The following is a 26,862-nucleotide window of genomic DNA, read 5'->3' as shown; positions in this document are numbered from 1 at the left end:
TGGAAATTCATAGTCATAGTGACAAGTTCAATATAAACGAAGCCTCTATTTTACAATGCACTCTATTTTGGGTCACTTGAAATATTGATTTCTTCACAGGTACATCCTTTATTGACATGACAGTCCTAGTCATAATATGCATTTTTGCAATACACTGATCTGTCCATGGTGGATTTATGCATTTTTCAGCTTGTTTTTGCATACACTAAGCTCTTCCATGTGTATTGCAGGCACTATCTTAGTGAAAGCCATGACTCATGATCTGTGGCTCTGAGTCATGCTCTGAAGTTATGTGAATTAGTCTTAATTTGTTGCTTTCCAGCTATCAGTATAAGCCTTGCCTGCTGAGAGCTTTGTTTTGTTTTCCTTCCTAGCACTTGGAACTTGCTTAATTGGTAGTTGATAACTTCCACAGTGTGCATTTTACATGACGGAGTGAAAGTTGGCTCAATGGCAAGCAAAAAGAACAAAACAAGTTGGCACTAAATAGAAACTGTATTGTGAAAGACTGAGAAAAGTAGAGATTTTGGAGATAAAAAATTTTTTGTTTGCTTCATTGTAAAGCAATTGACTTTATCCTGTAATTGCAGATCGCGAATGAAGATGACAACCCTGGAGAACTAGATAGATAAGTGAGGAGGTGATGGGAGGGAGGAGTATTATCTGTTCATGTATCCATACATGTGTCTCTGAGATTAAATTATTGTACCAGAAAGGGAGAATTGGATCATATAAGAGGATAACATGCAAGGACCCACGGCTTCTACCAAAGCCTAATGCCTCAGGAAAAAAAAAAATCTGAGTCATAGAATCATTTTATGTCCTGACACAGTCTAGTATTTGAAAGGCTTTATGAACTAGCATCTGAGAACATGAGAAATGTGCCTAGAATAGAACTATCTGCTTTATTAAACACGTAGACAATGATCTGAGTAATTCACTTTTATGTTAGAACAGATAGGGAGAACCTATTTAATTGTTAAAGTATTTAGAAGGAGGATCTTGAAAGTGATTCTGCCATTTCCTTTTTTTATTTCTTTATTGCTCTAATCTTCACTAGTTTTCTGTGGTCATTTTTTCAGTAAAAAAGTTTTAACTTTTCCTAAATGCTTCACATAGATTTTCAAACATTTAAGTAAGGAATACTTTGCCTACTGGGAATTCTACAGTCTCTTCTTCATAATATTTGTACACAGTTAACACTTTATTATTCATTCTCAATGAATAATATAGAATTAATTTTTATTTCATGCTATAACATATTCTTATTCCTTTCCAGAAAATTTATCTACTTTTGGTGTAACAAAGATATTAATAAAACAAAAAGGCTAAATGTCATTTAGCATCCAGGATAAAGGCAGTCTGTGTTTCCACACTTTTTATGTATTACAGATGTGACTAATTCAGAAGTAGCTTGCTCTCAAATAGATATACATTGCATTCCACTTTAACAAAAATACACCTGTTTCTTTTTCCTTTTTTCTTCTTTCCTTTACTTTTCCTTTGAAAAATATTCAGCTGTTGTCTAGGCATTGTGACAGATGTCATAGGTAAAGATGTAAACAAGAAGAGCAGACACCTCTCTTGTTCTCATGGACCTTAACATCTAGAGACATGGCCAGTTGTTGAAGACATCCCAGTTGTCAACGTCATATAGAAAATCATAAAGAGTTGTATATTAATCTGTGAGTCAGGCTTCCTGAGGAAATGGCTGACCTGGGAACTAAAGTATAATAAGGATAAAGCCCGATGTCAAGGAGATTGGGAGGCGAGTACATTCCAAGCTGAAATTTAGTGTGTCAGTCAGAATCAGATCATGAACAATCACGAACTATTCAATCCTTCCCCCGAACCCAAACCTGGAGATCCCACAAATTTAAAAAAGAATTTGATGGATCCCAGAATCTAAAACAAAGACTATGAGAAGATTTTGGAGAATCAGAACATAGGTCAGAACCCACAGAACCTAGAGGGAAGCTTTCTAGCTCTGTATTTTTCCCTCCTCATATCATGTTGGCCATCTCAGTGCCTACTCTGCCATATCACGTTCAAGGATGCACAAAAAGCATAAGCTCCAGTCCAGGGCCTGCCACAGGTGGCAGTTCATCCGGGCTTCACTGACACTGGGTGGGTAGGAAGTATAGACTCCTCACCTAGTGCTGAACTAAGTAGCTTCCCGTCAGTGAACTCTCACTGGATAACTACAAGAGGAAGAGGCAGCCCCCAGAGGGAGAACAGTTTACAAAATGCAGTACCAGAGACTCTTTTATCTCTTTGTGGCTATTACCCCAAAATTAAACTTCATTTTACCAAGAGGTGTGTCAGCTACGATGTGAGTCATCCTTCAAGTACACATCACCACCGGAGGGAAGATGGTGGCATAGGAGGACGCTGGGCTCACCGCGCGTCCTGCTGATCACTTAGATTCCACCTACACCTGCCTAAATAACCCAGAAAACCGCCAGAGGAATAGCAGAACGGAGTCGCCGGAGCCAAGCGCAGATGAGAGGCCCATGGAAGAGGGTAGGAAGGGCGGCGAGGCGGTGCTCGCTCCACGGACTGGCGGGAGGGAGCCGGGGCGCAGGGGCAGCTCACCGGCCAAGCAGAGCCCCGGAGGCTGGCTTGCAAAAGCGGAGGGGCCTGACGGACTGTGTTCCGACAGCAAGCGCGACTTAGCGTCTGGGAGGTCATAAGTTAACGGCTCTGCTTGGAAAGCGGGAAGGCTGGAGGACAAAGGGAGGGAGAGCTGCTGAGCCCCCGGACGCCAGAGCTCAGCTTGGTGGGGAACAAAGGCACTCGCCAGCGCCATCTCCCCCGCCCATCCCCCAGCCAAAATCCCAAAGAGAACCAGTTCCTGCCAGGGAACTTCCTCGCTCCGCGCAAACACCCAACTCTGTGCTTCTGCGGAGGAGCCAAACCTCCGGCAACGGATCTGACTCCCTCCCGCTGCCACAGGGCCCCTCCCGAAGTGGATCACCTAAGGAGAAGCGAGCTAAGCCTGCCCCTCCGGCCCCTGTGCACCTTGCCTACCCACCCCAGCTAATACGCCAGATCCCCAGCATCACAAGCCTGGCAGTGTGCAAGTAGCCCAGACGGGCCACGCCACCCCACAGTGAATCCTGCCCCTAGGAGAGGGGAAGAGAAGGCACACGCCAGTCTGACTGTGGCCCCAGCGGTGGGCTGGAGGCAGACATCAGGTCTCACTGCGACTCCGCCCACCAACTCCAGTTATACACCACAGCACAGGGGAAGTGCCCTGCAGGTCCTCACCACGCCAGGGACTATCCAAAATGACCAAGCGGAAGAATTCCCCTCAGAAGAATCTCCAGGAAATAACAACAGCTAATGAGCTGATCAAAGGATTTAAATAATATAACAGAAAGTGAATTTAGAATAATAGTCATAAAATTAATCGCCGGGCTTGAAAACAGTATAGAGGACAGCAGAGAATCTCTTGCTACAGAGATCAAGGGACTAAGGAACAGTCACGAGGAGCTGAAAATCGCTTTAAATGAAATGCAAAACAAAATGGAAACCACCACGGCTCAGATTGAAGAGGCAGAGGAGAGAATAGGTGAACTAGAAGATAAAGTTATGGAAAAAGAGGAAGCTGAGAAAAAGAGAGATAAAAAAATCCAGGAGTATGAGGGGAAAATTAGAGAACTAAGTGATACGCTAAAAAGAAATAATATACGCATAATTGGTATCCCAGAGGAGGAAGAGAGAGGGAAAGGTGCTGAAGGGGTACTTGAAGAAATTATAGCTGAGAACTTCCCTGAACTGGGGAAGGAAAAAGGCATTGAAATCCAAGAGGCACAGAGACCTCCCTTCAGACGTAACTTGAATCGATCTTCTGCACGACATATCATAGTGAAACTGGCAAAATACAAGGATAAAGAGAAAATTCTGAAAGCAGCAAGGGGTAAACGTGCCCTCACATATAAAGGGAGACCTATAAGACTCGTGACGGATCTCTCTTTTGAAACTTGGCAGGCCAGAAAGAATTGGCACGAGATTTTCAGTGTGCTAGACAGAAAAAATATGCAGCCGAGAATCCTTTATCCAGCAAGTCTGTCATTTAGAATAGAAGGAGAGATAAAGGTCTTCCCAAACAAACAAAAACTGAAGGAATTTGTCACCACTAAACCAGCCCTACAAGAGATCCTAAGGGGGACCCTGTGAGACAAAGTACCAGAGACATCACTACAAGCATAAAACATACAGACATCACAATGACTCTAAACCCGTATCTTTCTATAATAACACTGAATGTAAATGGATTAAATGCGCCAACCAAAAGACATAGGGTATCAGAATGGATAAAAAAACAAGACCCATCTATTTGCTGTCTACAAGAGACTCATTTTAGACCTGAGGACACCTTTAGATTGAGAGTGAGGGGATGGAGAACTATTTATCATGCTACTGGAAGCCAAAAGAAAGTTGGAGTAGCCATACTTCTATCAGACAAACTAGACTTTAAATTAAAGGCTGTAACAAGAGATGAAGAAGGACATTATATAATAGTTACAGGGTCTATCCAACAGGAAGAGCTAACAATTATAAATGTCTATGCACCGAATACCGGAGCCCCCAAATATATAAAACAACTACTCATAAACATAAGCCACCTTATTGATAAGAATGTGGTAATTGCAGGGACTTTAACACCCCACTTACAGAAATGGATAGATCATCTAGACACACGATCAATAAAGAAACAAGGGCCCTGAATGAGACATTGGATCAGATGGACTTGACAGATATATTTAGAACTCTGCATCCCAAAGCAACAGAATATACTTTCTTCTCGAGTGCACATGGAACATTCTCCAAGATAGATCATATACTGGGTCACAAAACAGCCCTTCATAAGTTTACCAGAATTGAAATTATACCATGCATACTTTCAGACCACAATGCTATGAAGCTTGAAATCAACCACAGAAAAAAGTCTGGAAAACCTCCAAAAGCATGGAGGTTAAAGGACACCCTACTAACGAATGAGTGGGTCAACCAGGCAATTAGAGAAGAAATTAAAAAATATATGGAAACAAACGAAAATGAAAATACAACAATCCAAACGCTTTGGGACGCAGTGAAGGCAGTCCTGAGAGGAAAATACATTGCAATCCAGGCCTATCTCAAGAAACAAGAAAAATCCCAAATACAAAATCTAACAGCACACCTAAAGGAAATGGAAGCAGAACAGCAAAGGCAGCCTAAACCCAGCAGAAGAAGAGAAATAATAAAGATCAGAGCAGAAATAAACAATATAGAGTCTAAAAAAACTGTAGAGCAGATCAACGAAACCAAGAGTTGGTTTTTTGAAAAAATAAACAAAATTGACAAACCTCTAGCCAGGCTTCTCAAAAAGAAAAAGGAGATGACCCAAATAGATAAAATCATGAATGAAAATGGAATGATTACAACCAATCCCTCAGAGATACAAACAATTATCAGGGAATACTATGAAAAATTATATGCCAACAAATTGGACAACCTGGAAGAAATGGACAAATTCCTGAACACCCACACTCTCCCAAAACTCAATCAGGAGGAAATAGAAAGCTTGAACAGACCCATACCCAGCGAAGAAATTGAATCAGTTATCAAAAATCTCCCAACAAATAAGAGTCCAGGACCAGATGGCTTCCCAGGGGAGTTCTACCAGACGTTTAAAGCAGAGATAATACCTATCCTTCTCAAGCTATTCCAAGAAATAGAAAGGGAAGGAAAACTTCCAGACTCATTCTATGAAGCCAGTATTACTTTGATTCCTAAACCAGAGAGAGACCCAGTAAAAAAAGAGAACTACCGGCCAATATCCCTGATGAATATGGATGCAAAAATTCTCAATAAGATACTAGCAAATCGAATTCAACGGCATATAAAAAGAATTATCCACCATGATCAAGTGGGATTCATTCCTGGGATGCAGGGCTGGTTCAACATTCACAAATCAATCAACGTGATACATCACATTAACAAAAAAAAAGAGAAGAACCATATGATCCTGTCAATCGATGCAGAAAAGGCCTTTGACAAAATCCAGTACCCTTTCTTAATAAAAACCCTTGAGAGAGTCGGGATAGAAGGAACATACTTAAAGATCATAAAAGCCATTTATGAAAAGCCCACAGCTAACATCATCCTTAACGGGGAAAACTGAGAGCTTTTTCCCTGAGATCAGGAACACAACAGGGATGCCCACTCTCACCGCTGTTGTTTAACATAGTGCTGGAAGTTCTAGCATCAGCAATCAGACAATAGGAAATCAAAGGCATCAAAATTGGCAAAGATGAAGTCAAGCTTTCGCTTTTTGCAGATGACATGATATTATACATGGAAAATCCGATAGACTCCACCAAAAGTCTGCTAGAATTGATACATGAATTCAGCAAAGTCGCAGGATACAAAATCAATGTACAGAAATCAGTTGCATTCTTATACACTAACAATGAAGCAACAGAAAGACAAATAAAGAAACTGATCCCATTCACAATTGCACCAAGAAGCATAAAATACCTAGGAATAAATCTAACCAAAGATGTAAAGGATCTGTATGCTGAAAACTATAGAAAGCTTACGAAGGTAATTGAAGAAGATTTAAAGAAATGGAAAGACATTCCCTGCTCATGGATTGGAAAAGTAAATATTGTCAAAATGTCAATACTACCCAAAGCTATCTACACATTCAATGCAATCCCAATCAAAATTGCACCAGCATTCTTCTCGAAACTAGAACAAGCCATCCTAAAATTCATATGGAACCACAAAAGGCCCCGAATAGCCAAAGGAATTTTGAAGAAGAAGACCAAAGCAGGAGGCATCGCAATCCCAGACTTTAGCCTCTACTACAAAGCTGTCATCATCAAGACAGCATGGTAGGGGCGCCTGGGTGGCGCAGTCGGTTAAGCGTCCGACTTCAGCCAGGTCACGATCTCGCGGTCCGTGAGTTCGAGCCCCGCGTCGGGCTCTGGGCTGATGGCTCAGAGCCTGGAGCCTGTTTCCGATTCTGTGTCTCCCTCTCTCTCTGCCCCTCCCCCGTTCATGCTCTGTCTCTCTCTGTCCCAAAAATAAAATAAAAACGTAAAAAAAAAAAAAAGACAGCATGGTATTGGCACAAAAACAGACACATAGACCAATGGAATAGAATAGAAACCCCAGAACTAGACCCACAAACGTATGGCCAACTCATCTTCGACAAAGCAGGAAAGAACATCCAATGGAAAAAAGACAGCCTCTTTAACAAATGGTGCTGGGAGAACTGGACAGCAACATGCAGAAGGTAGAAACTAGACCACTTTCTCACACCATTCACAAAAATAAACTCAAAATGGATAAAGGACCTGAATGGGAGACAGGAAACCATCAAAACCTTAGAGGAGAAAGCAGGAAAAGACCTCTCTGACCTCAGCCGTAGCAATCTCTTACTCGACACATCCCCAAAGGCAACGGAATTAAAAGCAAACGTGAATTACTGGGACCTTATGAAGATAAAAAGCTTCTGCACAGCAAAGGAAACAACCAACAAAACTAAAAGGCAACCAACGGAATGGGAAAAGATATTTGCAAATGACATATCAGACAAAGGGTTAGTATCCAAAATCTATAAAGAGCTCACCAAACTCCACACCCGAAAAACAAATAACTCCGTGAAGAAATGGGCAGAAAACATGAATAGACAATTCTCTAAAGAAGTCATCCGGATGGCCAACAGGCACATGAAAAGATGTTCAGCGTCACTCCTTATCAGGGAAATACAAATCAAAACCACACTCAGGTATCACCTCACGCCAGTCAGAGTGGCCAAAATGAACAAATCAGGAGACTCTAGATGCTGGAGAGGATGTGGAGAAACGGGAACCCTCTTGCACTGTTGGTGGGAATGCAAATTGGTGCAGCCGCTCTGGAAAGCAGTGTGGAGGTTCCTCAGAAAATTAAAAATAGACCTACCCTATGACCCAGCAATAGCACTGCTAGGAATTTATCCAAGGGATACAGGAGTACTGATGCATAGGGGCACTTGTACCCCAATGTTCATAGCAGCACTCTCAACAATAGCCAAATTATGGAAAGAGCCTAAATGTCCATCAACTGATGACTGGATAAAGAAATTGTGGTTTATATACACAATGGAATACTATGTGGCAATGAGAAAAAATGAAATATGGCCTTTTGTAGCAACGTGGATGGAACTGGAGAGTGTGATGCTAAGTGAAATAAGCCATACAGAGAAAGACAGATACCAAATGTATTCACTCTTATGTGGAGCCTGAGAAACTTAACAGGAACCCATGGGGGAGGGGGAGGAGAAAAGAAAAAAAAAAAAAAAAGAGGTTAGAGTGGGAGAGAGCCAAAGCATAAGAGACTGTTAAAAACTGAGAACAAACTGAGGGTTGATGGGGGGTGGGAGGGAGGAGAGGGTGGGTGATGGGTATTGAGGAGGGCACCTTTTGGGATGAGCACTGGGTGTTGTATGGAAACCAATTTGACAATAAATTTCATATATTAAAAAAAAAAAAAAAGTACACATCACCAATAAGAAAGATGGAGATTTCACAAATCTGAACACGCAGGAAAAGACAAAAACAAACAAAAAACCAGACATCTGAGGAGTACAAGTGCAAGCTCTGTGAAAAACTCAGTCTATCCATAAGAAAGAAAAATTAGTGGACCACATTGAAATATGCAAAATATCTTTATCGAGAATAAAAAAAAAGAATATTGTAAACATCAAGCAGTTAAAAAGGTCTCATTAGAGATATTAAGGATGAAAATATAATATTGAAACTTAATTTCTTAGATTAAGAAAACAAAGCATCAGAAAGGATTTCAGAAAAGTTCACAAGTGACTCCTTTATTAATATTGAAATTCCTTGGGGAGCCTGGGTGGCTTAGTCCGTTAAACGTCCAACCTCAGCTCAGGTCATGATCTCAAGGTTTGTGAGTTCAAGCCCCACGTTTGGGGTCTGGGCTGACAACTCAGAGCCTGGAGCTTGCTTCAGATTCTATGTCTCCCTCTCTCTCTGCGCCTTCCCCCACTCACATTCTGTCTCTCTTTCTCTCTCTTTCTCTTTCTCAAAAATAAACATTAAAAAAATATTTTTAATTGAAATTCCTATACAGAGTGAAACAATTTTTCCTATCCAATCACTGAATATATATTTTAAAATTCCTCAAAACTTTCTTTATGACTTGCCCTTTAGCAGAATAAAACAATCCGGTGATTCTCTGTAAAAAAAAAAATCATAAATAACAAAAATAGTATAAAAATAAATACTTATTGCATAAACTTCAACACAGTATACAGAGGAAAAAGTGAAAGTTTCTCAACACCATTCTCAATACATTTTGCTTTTTTTTCCCTTTAAAATAAATAAGATAACATGTTATTCTGTAACATGCTTTTTCATATAAAATATATATTTTGAATAATGTATGTATATATTTCCATGACCTTATTTATAGTTCATCTCTTCTTTTTTAAAAATGTTTTGTCTTGACTTTCTACTGTATTTCAAAAGTATACAATATTATATGCTTATAAAAAGTCAAACAACATGCAAGTGTATATACAGCAAAGTCAAAAGCCCCTTTCATCCATCTATCCTTTTTTTTTTTTTTTTTCAATGTTTATTTATTTTTGGGACAGAGAGAGACAGAGCATGAACAGGGGAGGGGCAGAGAGAGAGGGAGACACAGAATCGGAAACAGACTCCAGGCTCTGAGCCATCAGCCCAGAGCCCGACGCGGGGCTCGAACTCATGGACCGCGAGATCGTGACCTGGCTGAAGTCGGACGCTTAACCGACTGTGCCACCCAGGCGCCCCCCATCTATCCTTTTAACCTTTTATCCATTTGCATACACACACACACACACACACACACACACGTATATATATATATATATATTTTTTTTTTTTTTTCCAATGCTATGAATTCAAGGACTGAAAAATAAAGAAAAAATGTTCCACTCAGATAGGTAATGAGAGAGGACTACATTGGTTTCCATTCCGCACTGGTGTATAAATTTAAACTCTTGTGTTGTAGTTTAAACATAAATGGAATCAGACTGTATGACACCACAGTTTATTATTCACTGGATAATATTTCTTGGCAACCATCTCAAGTTAGCATATGGAACTAACTTATAGTATTGATGAATGAGAACTCTCAGTTTTACTATTGCAGGCCACATAGCATCTAGGTCTTTTACCAGAACTATTTGGAATTCTATTAGGTTGAACCTTACTCTAAAGATAAAACCACATGTTTGCTATGAAGAGTATTCTGAATAAACAGTGATAATACAGAAATGTCTGTCTGGGACAAACTATAGACAGTATCCGAGTTTTCCTTCCACTGGAGTTTATGAAGTTTAGTAATATTGCATTCCATCCTCTGGGCTGTCCTGGGTCTTTCTAAATACTGCACTTTAAAAACTAGAATGAATTATGATAAAAATCAAGTAATTATTAGAAAATAATTTCTACAAAAAACTGGAAGGGCATATTTAGGGAGTTTTCACAAACACAAAGGAGATACAAAGTTATGCTAATTTTATAATCACTGCAATTCACAAGTAGTCTTCTCTTTTCTTAACGTTGTATTCATAAAAATAGCCTAACTTTTCTTTTGTGGTTATGTTGCTGGTTTAGTATAACTATTTTAATACTAACTTACTGGTTTGTAGTAAAAAAAAATACTATTTTTTTCAGAATTTCTTCTAGTATACTCATTATACAATAATGACATTATTATACTCATGACATTTAATAGAACTACTGGGAAAATTTAGACATGTAAAATTATTTGGTTCTTCAAACACAGGTCTGTATTCTTTTTATTTTTTTTTTTAATTTTTTTTTTTCAACGTTTATTTATTTTTGGGACAGAGAGAGACAGAGCATGAATGGGGGAGGGGCAGAGAGAGAGGGAGACACAGAATCGGAAACAGGCTCCAGGCTCTGAGCCATCAGCCCAGAGCCCGACGCGGGGCTCGAACTCACAGACCGCAAGATCGTGACCTGGCTGAAGTCAGACGCTTAACCGACTGCGCCACCCAGGCGCCCCTGTATTCTTTTTAATAGTGGAAATTAAATGAACTAACATTTTTATTAGACTTATTACATCTCATCTTGTTTTAAAAATTTAAAAATTTACAGAGAATATTTTTGAATTATTATTTTTCTTCAATTACTTTGTATTTTGAGGTATGAGAACAAAGAGAAAAAAAGCAAAAATTATAAAATATAAAGTTAGAGCAATAGGGAGTTTCATATACACTTTAGTGAATGTATACAATAAAAGACAAGAAATACTACTTGCAAATGATTAAATAAAAGGAAGTTAAATTAATCAAAGCTTCAGGTTGCCCTCATTTAAAACCAAATAATTATTCTCCCTCTCTTTTTCCAATTGTTTACTTTTGTGTTGTCTCTGCTTATAAAACTGGATCCTTATGGAGAAAGTGGGTATCTTATTACTCCTTGTCTTCTCACAAAAGAACACACAGGGCACGTTGTTAGTGATCACTTGTAGAATTAATGAAGTAGGATATTCATAATTTTCCATGATGATTATCTTCAGGCTGGGACAAGAAAACAATCATAATTTTATTTTGCAACATTTCTCCCCAAGGGTAGTAAAGTTTTCTTTAAACTTTTGTGCATGTGATGTCCCCACTGTCATAGATTCATTCTAATCCTGCCATTGGGAGCACCAATGTCTCTGTTTTAGGATCTTAGGGAAAAAAAATACGGTCCAAATCTGTTGACTCCTTTAAGTCAAGCTTGCCTTCAGAATATTGTGTAATTATAGTAATAGTCTAAAAAAATCATTCTACATTTTTATGAAGATTTATGGTATAAATAATTTTCACATATATTATTTTATTAATCTTTGTAATAATCTTACAGCATCAGTGTGGTTAAGGAAAAATGTGGAAAAAGTAGGGTAGAAGGATGATTACATGTGCTTTCAATGTCACACGGGGGCATTGTTTAATAGGTTCCCCCATGAATTCTTGAAATCTCTAGAGCAACAAACCCTTTCTTTGACTCTGTATTAGTGATCAGAGTCCAAACTCTATAATGTTACATGTTACCTTGTCTGGTAACAGACATGATTTTGTCTGGTAGAAATGCAAATAATTTCTGTCTGAATGAAATTGTACCCAAAAGATATGGCTTTGTTGCCCTTCAGGATTAGGTTTGTACCTAACCTAGAAATCCAACCCTTTTTGTTCAGTGCATACAAAAATCCAGTTCTTCAAATGCCTTTTGAATCAGTTTACCATTCTGTTTCCTTTGGTAGTAACACTGACATATTGATGCTGATATTGACATACACTTGTTCTTTATTTGTATAATCCCATTTTTTAATAGTTTAAAAAAATCATTCTTTGGGTATTTCCATGCTCACTCTCAATTAGCTTCTTTGAGTCTATCATGAAAAAAGAAACATAGAAAAATTATTATAAATGAAATGGGGGCCCATAATGATCACTTGAATCAGTGTATCCGATTAGTTCTTGGAGGATAATGACTCATAGGTCCCAAAGTTCTGTAAATACTAAAATGAAAACTATCCAGCATTTGCTTAAGGGAAAACTCATCAACAGTACCAGACTCTACTAACAAGAAAAATGGAAAAGGAAAGAGACGAATAAGATAAACCATACAGAGCCATCATTTCCTTTCTCCTGTATAGTTCAAACACCTATGATGTATGGCCAAGTCAAGATAAAGACAAAAATGGCTACCCATTTGTGAAACAGATGCATCAACAATTTATTTAAATAGTCATAAAATCAAAAGCAAAATCCAAGTCTGGTGAAAACAAAGTCACTATATAAAGTAGTGTCTTTATTCTGTTTTCAGCTGTTATCTTTTACACAAACTAGAGAATTTTTTTAAGACCCCATAAATTTCTTTTTATCAGTGAGGAAAACCAAACTCAGAAACAGCTCAGCAGAGTCCCCTTACATCTCTTTGACCAGAAATGGATTATATGTCCATTCCTAAAACAATATCTACAAAGTCTTAGCTTCTATCAATCACTCACCACCTGGGGCTATATCTTGGGGCCACCACTTCCCAATGCTAGGGTTATGCAAAGGAAAGTAGGCATCTGAACAAAACTATATAATTTGAATTGAAAAAAGAAAGGAGAGAGTCCACTGCATAGTATGCATCCATGGGCATCTATTATAAAACAGCCCTTAGTTTATTTCAGCTCTCTGGCCACAGCTGTCACTCAGGGCTAGCTCCATCACCCAAGCTTAGATAATATCAGCTCTTCTCCTGGATCTTGAACTTATCACGGGAGAATGAAATTGTTTGGTTTTGAAGACGGTGCCCGTTAAAAAAAATCCAAGTGGAAAAGTGAAGAGGAGTATTGGCAACAGTGTGTCTCCAGTGACAGTTCCCGCCTCAGATCCTCGTGAAACTCTCCCCTTCCCATGGCAAGAATGTTTCTTTGTCAAAGCTAGTTAGCATGGGACTTATGCCACTTGGAGAGGTCTTGAGTAATAAAGTGATCTTCTTTGGTGATCTTCTCTGTTCCTCTGTAGTATCCCATTACTCATTCACCCCTCATCTCATAAAAAAGTATCCTGTGAAGAGGGTTGATTTCCTGACTCTACCCTCACCTCTGAGAATGGTCCTGATTGTTCTTAACTGATTAGTACATCCCACCCCCATGGCTATGGTGATTGGTTCAGACATGAGCCTATGATCCTGAGATGACATGAGTCAGACTCAGGACTTCTGCTGAACTTTGAGAGCAAAAAGATTTCCAGTGATGTGACTTGACCTCTGATCAAGCCAGCCTGAAGCTAGGTCCACTGTCTAGGTTTGAATCCGTAACCCAGCTATTTAACTTCACTGTGCCTAAATTTCTGCTTCTCTAAAATGGAGATATAACAATCTTCAGAAAACTTTTGTAAGTATTAAATGAATTAATGCAAGAAAAGCAATTAGACCAGTGTCTGACACAAACTTAGCATTCCATAAATGCTACCTATTACTTTTATTCATTCTTAGACTCTCAGTTACTGAGTGAATACTCTTTTTATTTGAACCAGTTTGTGTTGGAATTTCTGTCTTACATAACAAAAAAGCCTAAACGTAGAGAAGATGGGGAATAATTCTCTTTTCTCCCATCTAATTCTGCATACAGATTTCCATCATGTCATTATACCTAGAGGAAGGATATGATGGCTCAGTTAAGAAAGAAGCAGAATTAAGCCATGTATAATAAATCCATCATGGTCTGCATGGAGCTCTAGTCCATCCCCAGGAACTGTGTAGAGCTACGTGCAACTTATTGGTCAGTGACTCTCAAAATTGCCCAGAGGTCCTGTTAAAATACAGGTCACTTGCCCTACACTCTGGAGTTTTGATTCAGCAAGCCTGGGGTGGAGCCCACAATTTTGCGTTTCTAACAAGTTCATAGGTGATGCTGATGCTGCTGGTCTTCAGACCACACTTTAAGAGCCACTGTTCTAACGCATGGAATCCTACCTAATAAGTGTGATAGGGGCATGAAGATGCCTGTCTCCTTGGCATTCTAGGTAAAACATAGAGTAGCTTCCCGAAGATGAAAGGATTGGCTGAATTAGTAGCCATACCAGATCCTCTGTGTATAAGATTTTCTTTGTTAGCACTTTGTTAAACCATCTTTTCTGGTTCTTTGTATTCATTTATGTCTTCACTAAAGCAAATATTAAATCAGTAAAACAAATGCATCTACCCTTATAGTCCATGGAATATAGAGGTCGTGAAAGCTATTAAGGTAGAGTAGGGAAATAATTGCTTGGGACAAATTATATACTTGGATTCAAATGCCCCATAACAAAACCCAAATCAATCTATGTATATATACTAAACATGGAAGAAAACTATTACCAATTATGTTGAATTAAGATCTATTTTCTGGCTTTTGTGAGTGATGTTTATTTCCTTGCCAATTACTACATAAGTAATATTTACAAAAGTTATTCAGATATTTTAAGGAAGTACCAAAGAGAGAATGGTTTTTAAAACTTTTATAAAAATGAGCAGCAATGAATAAATCATAGAAAAATATACATACTGTTTCAAACACATTAACTTGAGATACTTGTGTTACTTAAATATCCTCATATTTTCTTTATTTAAATTTTTTTAACGTTTTATTCATTTTTGAGAGACAGAGAGAGACAGAGCATGAGCAGGGAAGGGCAGAGAGAGAGGGAGACATAGAATCCGAAGCAGGCTCCAGGCTCCAAGCTGTCAACAAAGAGCCCGACAAGGGGCTTGAACCCATGAACCGTGAGATCATGACCTGAGCCGAAGTCAGATGTCTAACTGACTGAACCACCCAGGCACCCCAATATCTTCATATTTTCTAACATTCCCCTTAAGATGTGTAAATTGTAAATCTATTGACCCATTGCAAAATTTTAAAAATAGCTAAAGGTGTCAGTTTGTGGAGATCACACTGAATTAGTAAACATCTCCTAATGTTCTTCTCCCAAAACATTTAAGTAGAAATTATTTTCAGTTTTACCTATCCTTGTTTTAATTACTAGAATACAAAGAATTGCTAAAACCAAACCATGTATTTACATTTTCTTTATTTGTTCTGGATAATGTTGATTTAAGGATATCCAGACAAATTCTTTTTTTTTTTTTATTTTTATTTAAATTCTAGTTAGTTAACATACAGTGCAATACTGGTTTCAGGCAGACAAATTCTTGTTAATTACTAGAAGGAAGGAAGGAATGAAGGAAGGAAGGAAGGAAGGAAGGAAGGAAGGAAGGAAGGAAAGCAGGCCATGCTAGAACCTCATGAGCCATATTTTATCCTCATAGAAAATTTTAATTAATGCCTTATTAAAACTACCCTAAATTTATGGGTTCATTAAATATGGAATAAGGCTAAGTGTAGTGTTACAAAAAGCACCACTATGACAAATAACAGAAAATTTATCTTGATATTATGCCCAACACATATTCATTCAGAGAGAGCTGTATAAAAACAAAATGGAGCCAGAGAGAGGTCTGAATGAATAAAGGAGTGGAAAACTAGATGTTGACATTTTCCCATAATTCTTGTTGCCATGCATTGACTGCTGCTATCCCTACATAGAAATGAGAATACAACATTCTAGATCTTTCTTTTTTTACTCAAACCAAAATAGGATTTCAAGCTATATGATAAAGGAGTTTGGGGTTTGGGGAAAAGTTCATTTGTTTCAGTGCATTCATTCTATATGTATGTTGCAAAAGATTTAACCTAAATAATATTTTGAAGTATTACCAGACAATTAATAAATTGAAGTAAAACTCAGTAGTTTTTTTTTAACTTTTATTTATTTTTGAGAGACGGAGACAGAGCATGAATAGGGGAGGAGCAGAGAGAGAGGGAGGCACAGAATCCAAAGCAGGCTCCAGTCTCCGAGCGGTCATCACAGAGCCTGACATGGGACTTAAACCCATGAACTGTGAAATCATGGCCTGAGCCGAAGTCGGACGCTCAACCGACTAAGCCAGCCAGGTGCCCCAAAACTCCGTAGCTTTTTTATATCCCTTGTAAAAACTATTAGAAAACTTAAGTGAAATAAAAACAGATTTATTTACAATAACTCCAAAACAATATAATGCACAACAAAGGAAAGATGAGGTTGAAGGGGCAGGAAGGGTCCAGAAGATGCAGGACATATCTCCAGGCACTTGGAAGCCGTGCCAAGGCTCAAGTAGGGCATGTTCTGGTTTGCATTTTTTAAAAACCCACTTTCGCTGCTGAACAGAGAATGATTTATAGGAGCAAAAGTGGATTGGAAATCCACTGTAGTCTAGGTGAGTGGAGATAGGGAATTGGATGTATGTTTGTAAAGAGCTTAGCACATGTTCTTGGGCAAAGTAGGCACTAAGTAAAATTATTAATCATCACAACCCCATATTTATACTTATATGTTTCATAATTTTCCTCTGTACATATCTTTCCTATCATGTCAAATCCAGATATAAAAGCTAGTTAAAGGACTTCTGCTATTCGGGTTTATTTTATTTTTCTCAATTCCAAAAAACAGTCATTCGAGGACTTTGTGATTAAGCAGAGAAAGTAGAAGACATCAAGCCATATATAGTCCTCAGCTTTCAAACACCAGATCTTCACATTTGGTCTGCACCCACATACATTCTTTCTCCTGGTACACTTGTAAGAGTCTCCTGCTCAAGACTAATGATTAACTCAGCTCTAGATTCATCCCCTGCATTCTTGTTGAGCTCACTTGTCTCTCCTTTTCCATGATCACTTCTGTCTCTGGTATCCTGAACCACTATTTATCCACTGACTCCCTCCTCCAGCACTTATGTCTGAAAAGAATTCCCAACTTCCCTCTTCTTCACTCCAAATTTTCTGAAGCTCTGAAATTTGTAGTTTGTTTCCTTACACATGCAGTCTCCATTTTGTTACTTCCCCCTCTTTCCTCAACCTCAGAGAATTTAACTAATGGAAGAAACTATTCTTGCCAAGATCATCAATAACCTTTTTGCTCCCCAAGAAAATGGGTTCTTCTCAGTCTTTCTCTTACTTGGGCCCCCAGATGCCTTTCTTACTGTGGAGCAATCTTCCATTCTTCAAATGTTCTCTTCTTGAATTCCATGAAATTTCTCTGTTCATTTCCACAGGAAAATATTTCCTGGTCTCATAAACTGGTAGGTACCCTATTAAATGCTTCCAGACAAGGATATAAAATGAAAGTTTTATCCAAATCTCTAAAAAAGAAATCCTCACCAAAGTGAAGTGTCAAACCAAGATGGAAACTTTTAGAGAAAAGTATCAAAATCAGTTTAATAACTCTTCACCCTCATATTCATATTGAGAGAAAGAATTTTTTAAGATGAGAATTTTTTGGAAATACCTGGGCTAATGTCCATTAGTGGAAAAGGGTTCTTCATCTGCACCTCAAGCCTAGTGAAAGTGACTTCAAAGAGATCTTTTAAAGGGTTCATTATTTGTCACCTCCAGTTAGGGAAGCAAATGAAACTGGTGTCTTTGGTGTGCTGTCCAGAAAATTGAAGAAGGATGAGAAATGGTCTATATGTTAAAAGATAACCTGAGGAAGAGAGGACTGCCTTGAAATCAGCCTGCATTCCTGAATCTATAGGGACAAAGGCTGTGTTGGGGTCCCCAAATCCAGTTGTGGGTCATGCATAATAGAAAGCAGATGTGGAATTGATTTAGGCCCTGCCTAATAGGTTCTTGTCAGGGCAGAGGGAGGCAGAGGGGGAGTGGGAAGAAGTTCTCGGTGGAGATAAGCTAAAGGTATCACAAGATTCTCAGGACATGAGGAAGGTATATACAACCTGCAAGAGGAGAATATATCACCTTATGAAGGAAAGCACAGGTAAGAGGCCCTAATAAGGATACACAAAGCACCCTCAACAGAGTCAGCTTTAGAGACAGGCAGGCCCAGAAACCAAAAGATCACTTTAGGATAATCCTAGTCAAATAAAAATTTTTCTGTTCCCCTCCCTTCCTTGCTGCTTTACACCTCCACCCTTTCCCCCTAGAAGAGCCAGAAAAAGCAAGCAGTAAAAGGGTAAGGAGATGAGTGAGAGAGAAAAAGGCAACCATACCTCTACTCCTATAGAAGCCTAGATAGAAGTGGATAGCTTGTACATTGAATGGACTTGGAAATTTTGACTATTACAAAAGACAAGCACGCTGTAATTTCTGATTTAGAAAGTATTTGCGATTTAAAGTGACCATGAGAGAAACATGACACTACTAGAGTTTTCATAGAAACAGAGGAAGATCACCCCTCACCAAATTTTAAAGAGCTAATGAGAAATAAAATAAAGGTGCATTGCCGCTACACTCATTGTTCCTATGTGCTTAACACGCCAATTATACTCCCATATACATGGTACACAACTTTACATTTGTAAATTTCGTCACAGTTGTAACTACTTATTTGATGTCTAATTATTCCATGACCGCTTTCTTGTAGCTTTATCCCTAAACCTGAGCATTCAGGATACCATTCTTCTGTTAGTCTTCCACTTTCATACTATTTTGCAGACGTGCCATGGCCGGTATCTTCTCTCAACTGCTGCTCCTGATGTTGTTCCCATCTGTGACATCTCTCCTTCTTTAGTTAACTAAGCCAGAGAATTTAAAATCTACTTAGTTCTACTTAGCTTTAAGGCTCATCTCACATCTTTCTTTCTCCATGTTTCTCACACTCCATGCCCCAATGGCCACTGTCTTCTCGGAAGTCCTCTAATATTCTCATTTTCACATTTCACATTTTTGTGTATTGACTCATCTTCCCAACGATATTACACAATCTTTTTGAATACAGGCCAACTGTTGTATTATTTTCACAGTCTATTGCAGTGAAAAACATCATTAGTTTCCCCAAAAGAATATTTTTTAAGCGTCTACTTTGGGTCAAGCACTATATGCTATGGGCTAAAAATGTCCATGGATTTTGACACAACGTCCCCTGCATGACATCTTGTACATAAAGGGGAACCAGTCAATGATGTTCCAAATATGCATTTTATTTTGTAAGGCTTTTATTTTATTTTCATGGCAAAGGAGTCCAAATAACATGTGTTCCATTTAAATTCTGCAAGTGTTATTGCCCAGTACTTTCAAAGCTTTTGGGTCTGTGTGTTCATTGCAGTTTTCTGACTGTCATGAGAAAGCAAAGTTCAGTATTTGGAAAGTACCAGAAATAAAAATTTTTACTTCCCTTTCCTGATCATTTTTTTTATTATCTTTACCTATTGTTCTTCTCTTTGTTATCCACCATAGTTAAAAATTGTTTATAATGAAAAGAACTTTAACATAAATAATACCATAAAAAAGAATGGTTTGAAGAAAATATGCTAAAATGCTAAGAATGCTTGTATGGATGTAAATTGCAACTATAAGCATTTTGTTCTTTTTGTTTGTTTATTTTTGATATATGTTCATTAATGAGCGTATATACATGCATAATAAAGACAATCATTAGGAATTAACTTTATGAAATGTATACCATCCCCTTTCCTTTTACTGGACTTTAAACCTAAATAAATCCCAGACTTCTTTTGATTTTACTATTATTGCACATGAACATAAGTATGCAAAGGGAACTGGGAAACATTATTTTAGGAACATAGCTAACTGTATTCATGGTATTTAAAAAGATTATTTGTGAAAATCTCCAGTACTGCTTTATTCCTTTGATGAGCAAAACACTGAGCTAAGCCAAATCACTTTTTAATCAAGCATGTTCAAGAGTCAACCTGAACCACATGCTGATAACATCAAAAATAAATATTTCAGCTGCTTAAATAAATGCACTTAAAAATCTTTTTTTGGACATCTCAAAACTGATTTCCATCAGTGAAAATACAAAAGTACTGTATCTGGGGCATGTTCATAGTTGTTTATTTTAAGCATGGTGCATTGTATTGTGCTTTCATCCCAACTTACCTCTGAGCCTTCTCTCTCTCTCTCTCTCTCTCTCTCTCTCTCTCTCTCTCTGCTTCATTTTTATTTCTATTTTTTGTCTCTGCTGAATGTCTATCTCTTTGAAGCCTCCATCTACTTTGAAGTTCAGCCTGGGGTAGCATTTTGTTTTGTAAGCCAAGAACTACTTTGAGAGAGACAATCACAATTATATTATAGTGTGAAGGATTCCTCATTCTAGCATAAATATTTCATGCACATAAACCTTTCCACTCACAGTTCTTTGTTTATCTCAGTATGAAAAAAGTGTATTATAATGCCTGCCTCCTTTCTCTTATAAAGTTCTTCACAGTGAGGAGAAAAGCAAGCACTAGACAGAAATCCTAAAAATGCACTAGAATTAAGACCTGAAAGGCAAAATTTTTGAAGGTTCAAACAACTTGGGCTAACAAAACTGCAATGGAACTACAAAAAAAGTATTAATAGAATTATTCAAAGGTATTCTTTGAAACATTTAAGAAGTCACATTTTCACTAATTGCAGAGAAAGAATAAAAGGATAATTAGTGCTGAGATATGATCTTAAAATTTTTAGTTTTCACTATTTCTTATAATGATCAAAATAATAACAATCATAAGCCTAATGAACTAAAATATTTTACTGTTTTACACTAGTGAAAATTATCTATGCATTTTAACACTCATTAATTTAACAAATATTTCCCAAGTGCCTATTATATTTGAGGTTATTGAGCTGAGCACTGGGGATACGGTAATGAATGAGATGCAGTTCCTACTCTTGGTGAAATTTTAGGAAGACAAGCAAACCAGTCACTTCAATATAATATGGTAAATGCTACAATGGAATTAGAGTTACATGTGGGAATGAAACCTATCCCAGTTTTAAATATTTGGGAAAGATGATCAGGAGAAGATGGCAGACAAACAGACCACCTCTCTGTGGGGGAAAAAAACAAAACAAAAACAAAAACAAAAACAAACCAGCATTTATTTAGCAGTGGGCAATAATCCTATATTGAGACAATGTTTATTTCATAAAAATAGGTGAGATAATTATGAATAATGTAGCACTTAAGGTAAGAAAAAAGAAAAGACTAAGAAACAGATGATATTAAGAGGGAATTACAAAACAAAGATGAAGAATAAAGGAAAGTATTTAAAATTGGATGTAAAGAAAACTCCTCTTAATTCTTCTTTTAAAAATACCCTTCTACAGTCTCCTCAAAAAGTTAAAAATAGAACTACCTTACAACCCACCATATTGCACTACTAGATATTTATCCAAAGGATACAAAAATGCTGATTTGAAGAGGCACATGCATCCAAATGGTTAAAGCAACACTATCGACAACAGCCAAATTATAGAAAGAGCCCAAATGTCCATTTACTGCTGAATGGAAGAAGAAGATGTGGTAGATAGATAGATAGATAGATGATAGATAGATAGATAGATAGATAGATAGAATATTACTTGGTGATCAAAAAGAAGGAAATCTTACCATCTGCAACAATGTGTATTATGCCAAGCAAAATAAGTCAGTCAGAGAAAGACAAATATCATACAATTTCATTCAAATGTGGAATTTAAAAAATGAAACTGATGAACACAGGGGAAAGGAAACAAAAATAAGATAAAAATAGAGAGGACAAACCATACAAGATTCTTAAATACAGAGAACAAACAGGGTTGTCAGGCATCTTTTAAGGTGGGCATGTCAAAGATTTAAAGACAGCAGGAATATTTATAAATGTTTAAAAGAAGCAGTAAGACTCCCAGATTGTCCCCTCTCTGTGCTTTTAGGTCACTACACCTCAAGTACACTGAAGATAATGATTTTTTTTTCCCAAGAGAAACTGAACCTAAATTGTTCCAGAGTTGGAAAACAAGACCCAAAGAAATTCTTAAGTAAGATATTGAACTTAATTTCTGCGTGGTGATGGGGGGAGACAAAGAGAGAACTTAGTAAAAATCTCAATACCCAGTGGTGAGCTAAACAGTTCCTGGACCTATCCATCCCCCCGTATGCCAGCTGAGACTTACAATTTCAGAGCAGAAGCCTGGAGGATCTTTCTCTAGGAACACTCAACCACTCCACAAAAATTACACAGATCTACCAATCCAATGGACAAATCTGCCCCAACACAAAGAACTTCCCATCTCTTTATTAATGTTTCATCTTGAATATATATTGATCATCAGAGAATGTCAAGGGACAGTCTGAAATATTCAAAACAATGACCAAAACAAACTGTAAAGTGCACTTCAGAGAAAGCTAAGATGGTGCGGGGGTTGGGGGGAAAAAATATTGAAGGAATCCTGATTTTTCTTTAGTGGAACAAGATTAGGACTTTATAAAAATAGGAATAATCAGAAAACAAAAGAAAAAGTGTTCTTTGAAATTTAAAATAATACCCAAACAAAATAGTCAATAAACGAGTTAGTCAATAAATGACATAAAGTAAAAAAAAATCCTAGAAAATAGAATTTAAAAGCCAAAAATGACAGTAAATAGAAAAGCAAAAAAAGAAAATTGGAAAACTGATCCAAGATGTTGTACATTCAGCAAGTACCTATTCCAGAAAGAATTCATAAAGAAGAGAATGGGGAGAATATTATCCCCCACTCTGAAGAGTAAAAGATGAAGAGGAATATTTCCCAGAATAAGGAAAATAATCTCTACATAGAAAGGACTAATGGAATATTCAATAAATTAATAAGGGTAGAGGGACTTACACCAACTCATTTAATTATGAAATCTAAGAAAGAAAAAAGAAAGAAAGAAAGAAAGAAAGAAAGAAAGAAAGAAAGAAAGAAAGAAGGAAGGAAAAGACCCTAACAGCTTCCAGATTTTTTTTTAATAAAATTACTTTAAAAGACTGGGAATGGATTACTCAACTACAAAATTAAATGCTAGAAGACAAAGACCATGCCCTCCAGATTCTTTGTGGAAAAAAAAGATTCTTAATCCTAAATTCTAGAGCCAACCAAAATATCAATCAGGTAAAATAAAGTAAAAATAAGGATTTTTCAAATATTCAAAGACTCAAAAAATTACTTACTTCTTTTTTATCCTTTTTCATGAAGATTTGGAGAAATTTCTCTTCAAAATGTGTGACTAAATGAAGAAGAAAAAAACATGAGTCCTGAGAAATTGAGGTCAAGCATGAGAGATATATGAAAGAAATTCCACAGTCAAGGGCAAGCATAGATAGTAATTTGTTCAGATTAGAAGAGGAGGATGGATGGTTTCAAGAGAAAAATCCTACATTAAAAAGAAGTATATGAAAGATTATTTGATAAGTTTAAATAGTTGGAAATCTATTGAGAAACTTTGCAGAACTATTGGAAGGGGTAGAAAACTTAACTCCTGATTCAAAGAAACAAAATAAATGAAAAGAAGAAAGCAATGATTAACTCCAGGAAAAATTTAAAGTGCAGATAAAGAACCTACATCTGTACCATTTAGCTCAGCAATGAAAAAGGTTTGCAAAGTCATAATAATAATTCTAGCTACAGATTTTAAAAACTGAGTTATAACTATATTGGGTTGATATGTGAATTGTAAGGGGAATGTAAAAGAACTAAACGTTCCATCTTTGCTGAGGGTGCTTCAGGGTGTCTTTAAGAGTCAGTAGCATGGCAGAAGACAACAAGACCAAAATCATGAACTAACAGACTGCCCCTTTTGACAACCACTTCCCCAACCAGAACCAGATTAGGAACTGCTGCCAGAACCACTGGGACTTTCACCACTGTGAGAAGGCAATGAGTGTTAAGGGGGTGGTGATGTCTCCCCGTGCAAATGGTACCTGCGTGTGGACAAGTCCCTCTGCCCCATATCCTGTGTGTCAGCCTGGACCACCACAGGGCAGAAGGCAAGTTTCCTGTGAAGATCTGAACAGGGTGGTGAAGGAGGACCTGAGAACATGGTGATTCCAACTCTGGGATCCTGAATCATGGCCTAGCCAATGATGAATACTCGTTGGAAAAGTGAAAAAAAAAAAAAAAAAAAAAAAGGAAAGGAAAAAAAAAGAAAAGAAAAGAAAGAAAGAAAAGAAGAAAAAAGAACTAGAGGTTTTACCTACTTTAACATAAAGTAAATATAAAATATCTAAAAATAACACACCAAAAGCTATCAATGCTTTGAAAGGATTTAGGAATATGTAAGCAAACACCACAAAGTAGTTTATTTTTTTAATTTTTTTTCAAAGAAGTATAAAAGTTCAAAATAATTGCCTTTAAGTAGTAACAAGAGCAAGGAAACTGAAAGGAGGTGACATCTGGTTTTATTTGTTAAAACTTTTTAAAATTATGTGTCTATGTTATTTGGATAATAGTAAAAAATGTTCAGTATCATAACAATGTTAAAGGATATTTAACATGGTTGACCATATAGCTATACACAGAGAGTGGAAAACAACACAGCTAACCATCCTATTTTCAACCGGCCCATCATCTGTTAGTGAATCACCAGCAATTTAATTCCATAAACACGTTTTCTCATCAAGTTTCCCATCTCAGCCACAAGCATAAATCCAAATTGTTTAGGAGTTTTCAATCTGGTAAATGTTGACAGAAGTCTCAGGATAGTTCTATAAGATATTTATTAGTAAAACAAGGAAGAAACATATGTCCATTTCTTTTGAGGGTATTACATAACGTATGTCTTTCTGGTATATTTGTCAATGATGAACCATCAATAAGAATGTTCTTTTTCCTTATTAGTGATATTTCTACACTGCCAAGGGATCTGCTGATCAACCTGCCAGACAAAATACTCCAAATATTTTACATTCATTTCTAGTTAAGTTTATTTTTTAAAGTTAGTATATGCCTGGGGCACCTGGGTGGCTCAGTCAGTTAAGCATCAGCTTAGGTCATGATCTCACAGCTCAAACTCATGGTTCCTGAGTTTGTAAGTTCAAGGCCCACATCACCATCTGGCTCTCTGCTGTCAGCACAGAGCCCGCTTGAGATCCTCTCTCCCTCCCGTATGTGCACACGCATGCGCTCTCTTGCTCTCTCTCTCTCTCAAAATAAACATTTAAAAAAATAGTAAAATAAAAGTTAGTATATGCCCAAACCTCAAGCAAATTAGTTACATATTATTATTTCTTTTAATCACTATAATCTTGTGAGATAAACATTCTACCAGAGGCTCAAAGGTTATATAACCATCCATGGTAACTCAATTGGCTTGGAACACAGCCTGGTTGTTCTGCCACTTGCTCAGAAGATGGTAGAAATCTTTTTCTAATCAGTATTTAATGTTATAAGGTTTCCAAATATTTGTTGGGTAATCTAGATCTGTACTTTAATGTCAACAAAGATTAAATGTTCCTTTTACTCAGAAGATTTATTAAATCTGATTTGATATATTTAGTCTGTTTATGCCTCTGTTTACCAACACATTCAGATCTAAAGAAGCAAGAACATGGCTAAAGGAATATTCAGTTTTTAATAGAGTTCAAAACTAGTTTCTATACGCTAAAGTATCTAGAGGAACATAGAGTGGTGTCTGCAGCTTACTCTGCAAATCAGATGGATTGGTGAAAATTTTTTTAAAAAACATAGCTATATACAGGATAAAACAAGTCTAGTAAATGTTGATTGTAGAAGAACAGATGTTTACTGTAAAAGTGTTTTAGCCTTTCTATTTTATATTTGAAAACTTTCATAACAAAATATTGGAGAAAAAACTAATAATTTAGATCACACTATCTAACAGAAATATAATGGGAGCTACAAATTTGAGTCACAAATATATTTTCACATTTTCTGTAGCCATATTAAAAAATGAGAAAAATAAACAGGTAAAATTAATGTTAATAATATGTTATTTAACTTAATGCATCCAAATATTATTTTTAACATGTAATCAATAAAATGTTATTAATGAGAAATTTAATATTCTTTTCATAGTAAGTCTTCAAAATCTAGTGTGTATTTTCAACTTAAAGCACATCTCAATTTAGGGTAACCACATTTTTTACATGCTAAATACATATGACTGCTGGCTACTTTATTACCAGTGCAGATCTCCAGATAAATACACTTGCTATCATGTTTATAAATTTATGTTAAGCACCTGCATAAAGCAAATACAGGAAAAGAGAAAAATAATTTCACAGGAGAATTATAATGTAATTAATTGTGACCATTTTGCAGTAAATCTCTTGCATAAAAAAAAATGTACCTAAAAGTTTTATATGTTTCAAAACATATATTCTAATAAGATTCTTCTGCTTATTCTTGAGAGTAAGAAATAATCCATTTGACAAGTGAATATGGACCTTTACATCACATTTTTAAAAACTACAATTCTTGCTTCCCTCTACTCGTCTTTCTTTTCCACAATTATATAAATAATAGTGCACC

The 26,862-nt window shown here is 36.9% G+C and overlaps 1 pseudogene; it reads left to right on the top strand.

Moving 5' to 3' along the window:
• The first annotated feature begins 24,120 nt into the window (after positions 1-24,120).
• On the top strand, positions 24,121-24,382 carry LOC123609805 (annotated as a pseudogene).
• Positions 24,383-26,862: the final 2,480 nt, after the last annotated feature.

The sequence above is a fragment of the Leopardus geoffroyi genome, chromosome B2, assembly GCF_018350155.1.
Source record: "Leopardus geoffroyi isolate Oge1 chromosome B2, O.geoffroyi_Oge1_pat1.0, whole genome shotgun sequence".
NCBI lineage: Eukaryota > Metazoa > Chordata > Mammalia > Carnivora > Felidae > Leopardus > Leopardus geoffroyi.
The sequence above is the reverse complement of the archived record's forward strand: the minus strand, read 5'-3'. Positions and strand labels throughout refer to the sequence as shown.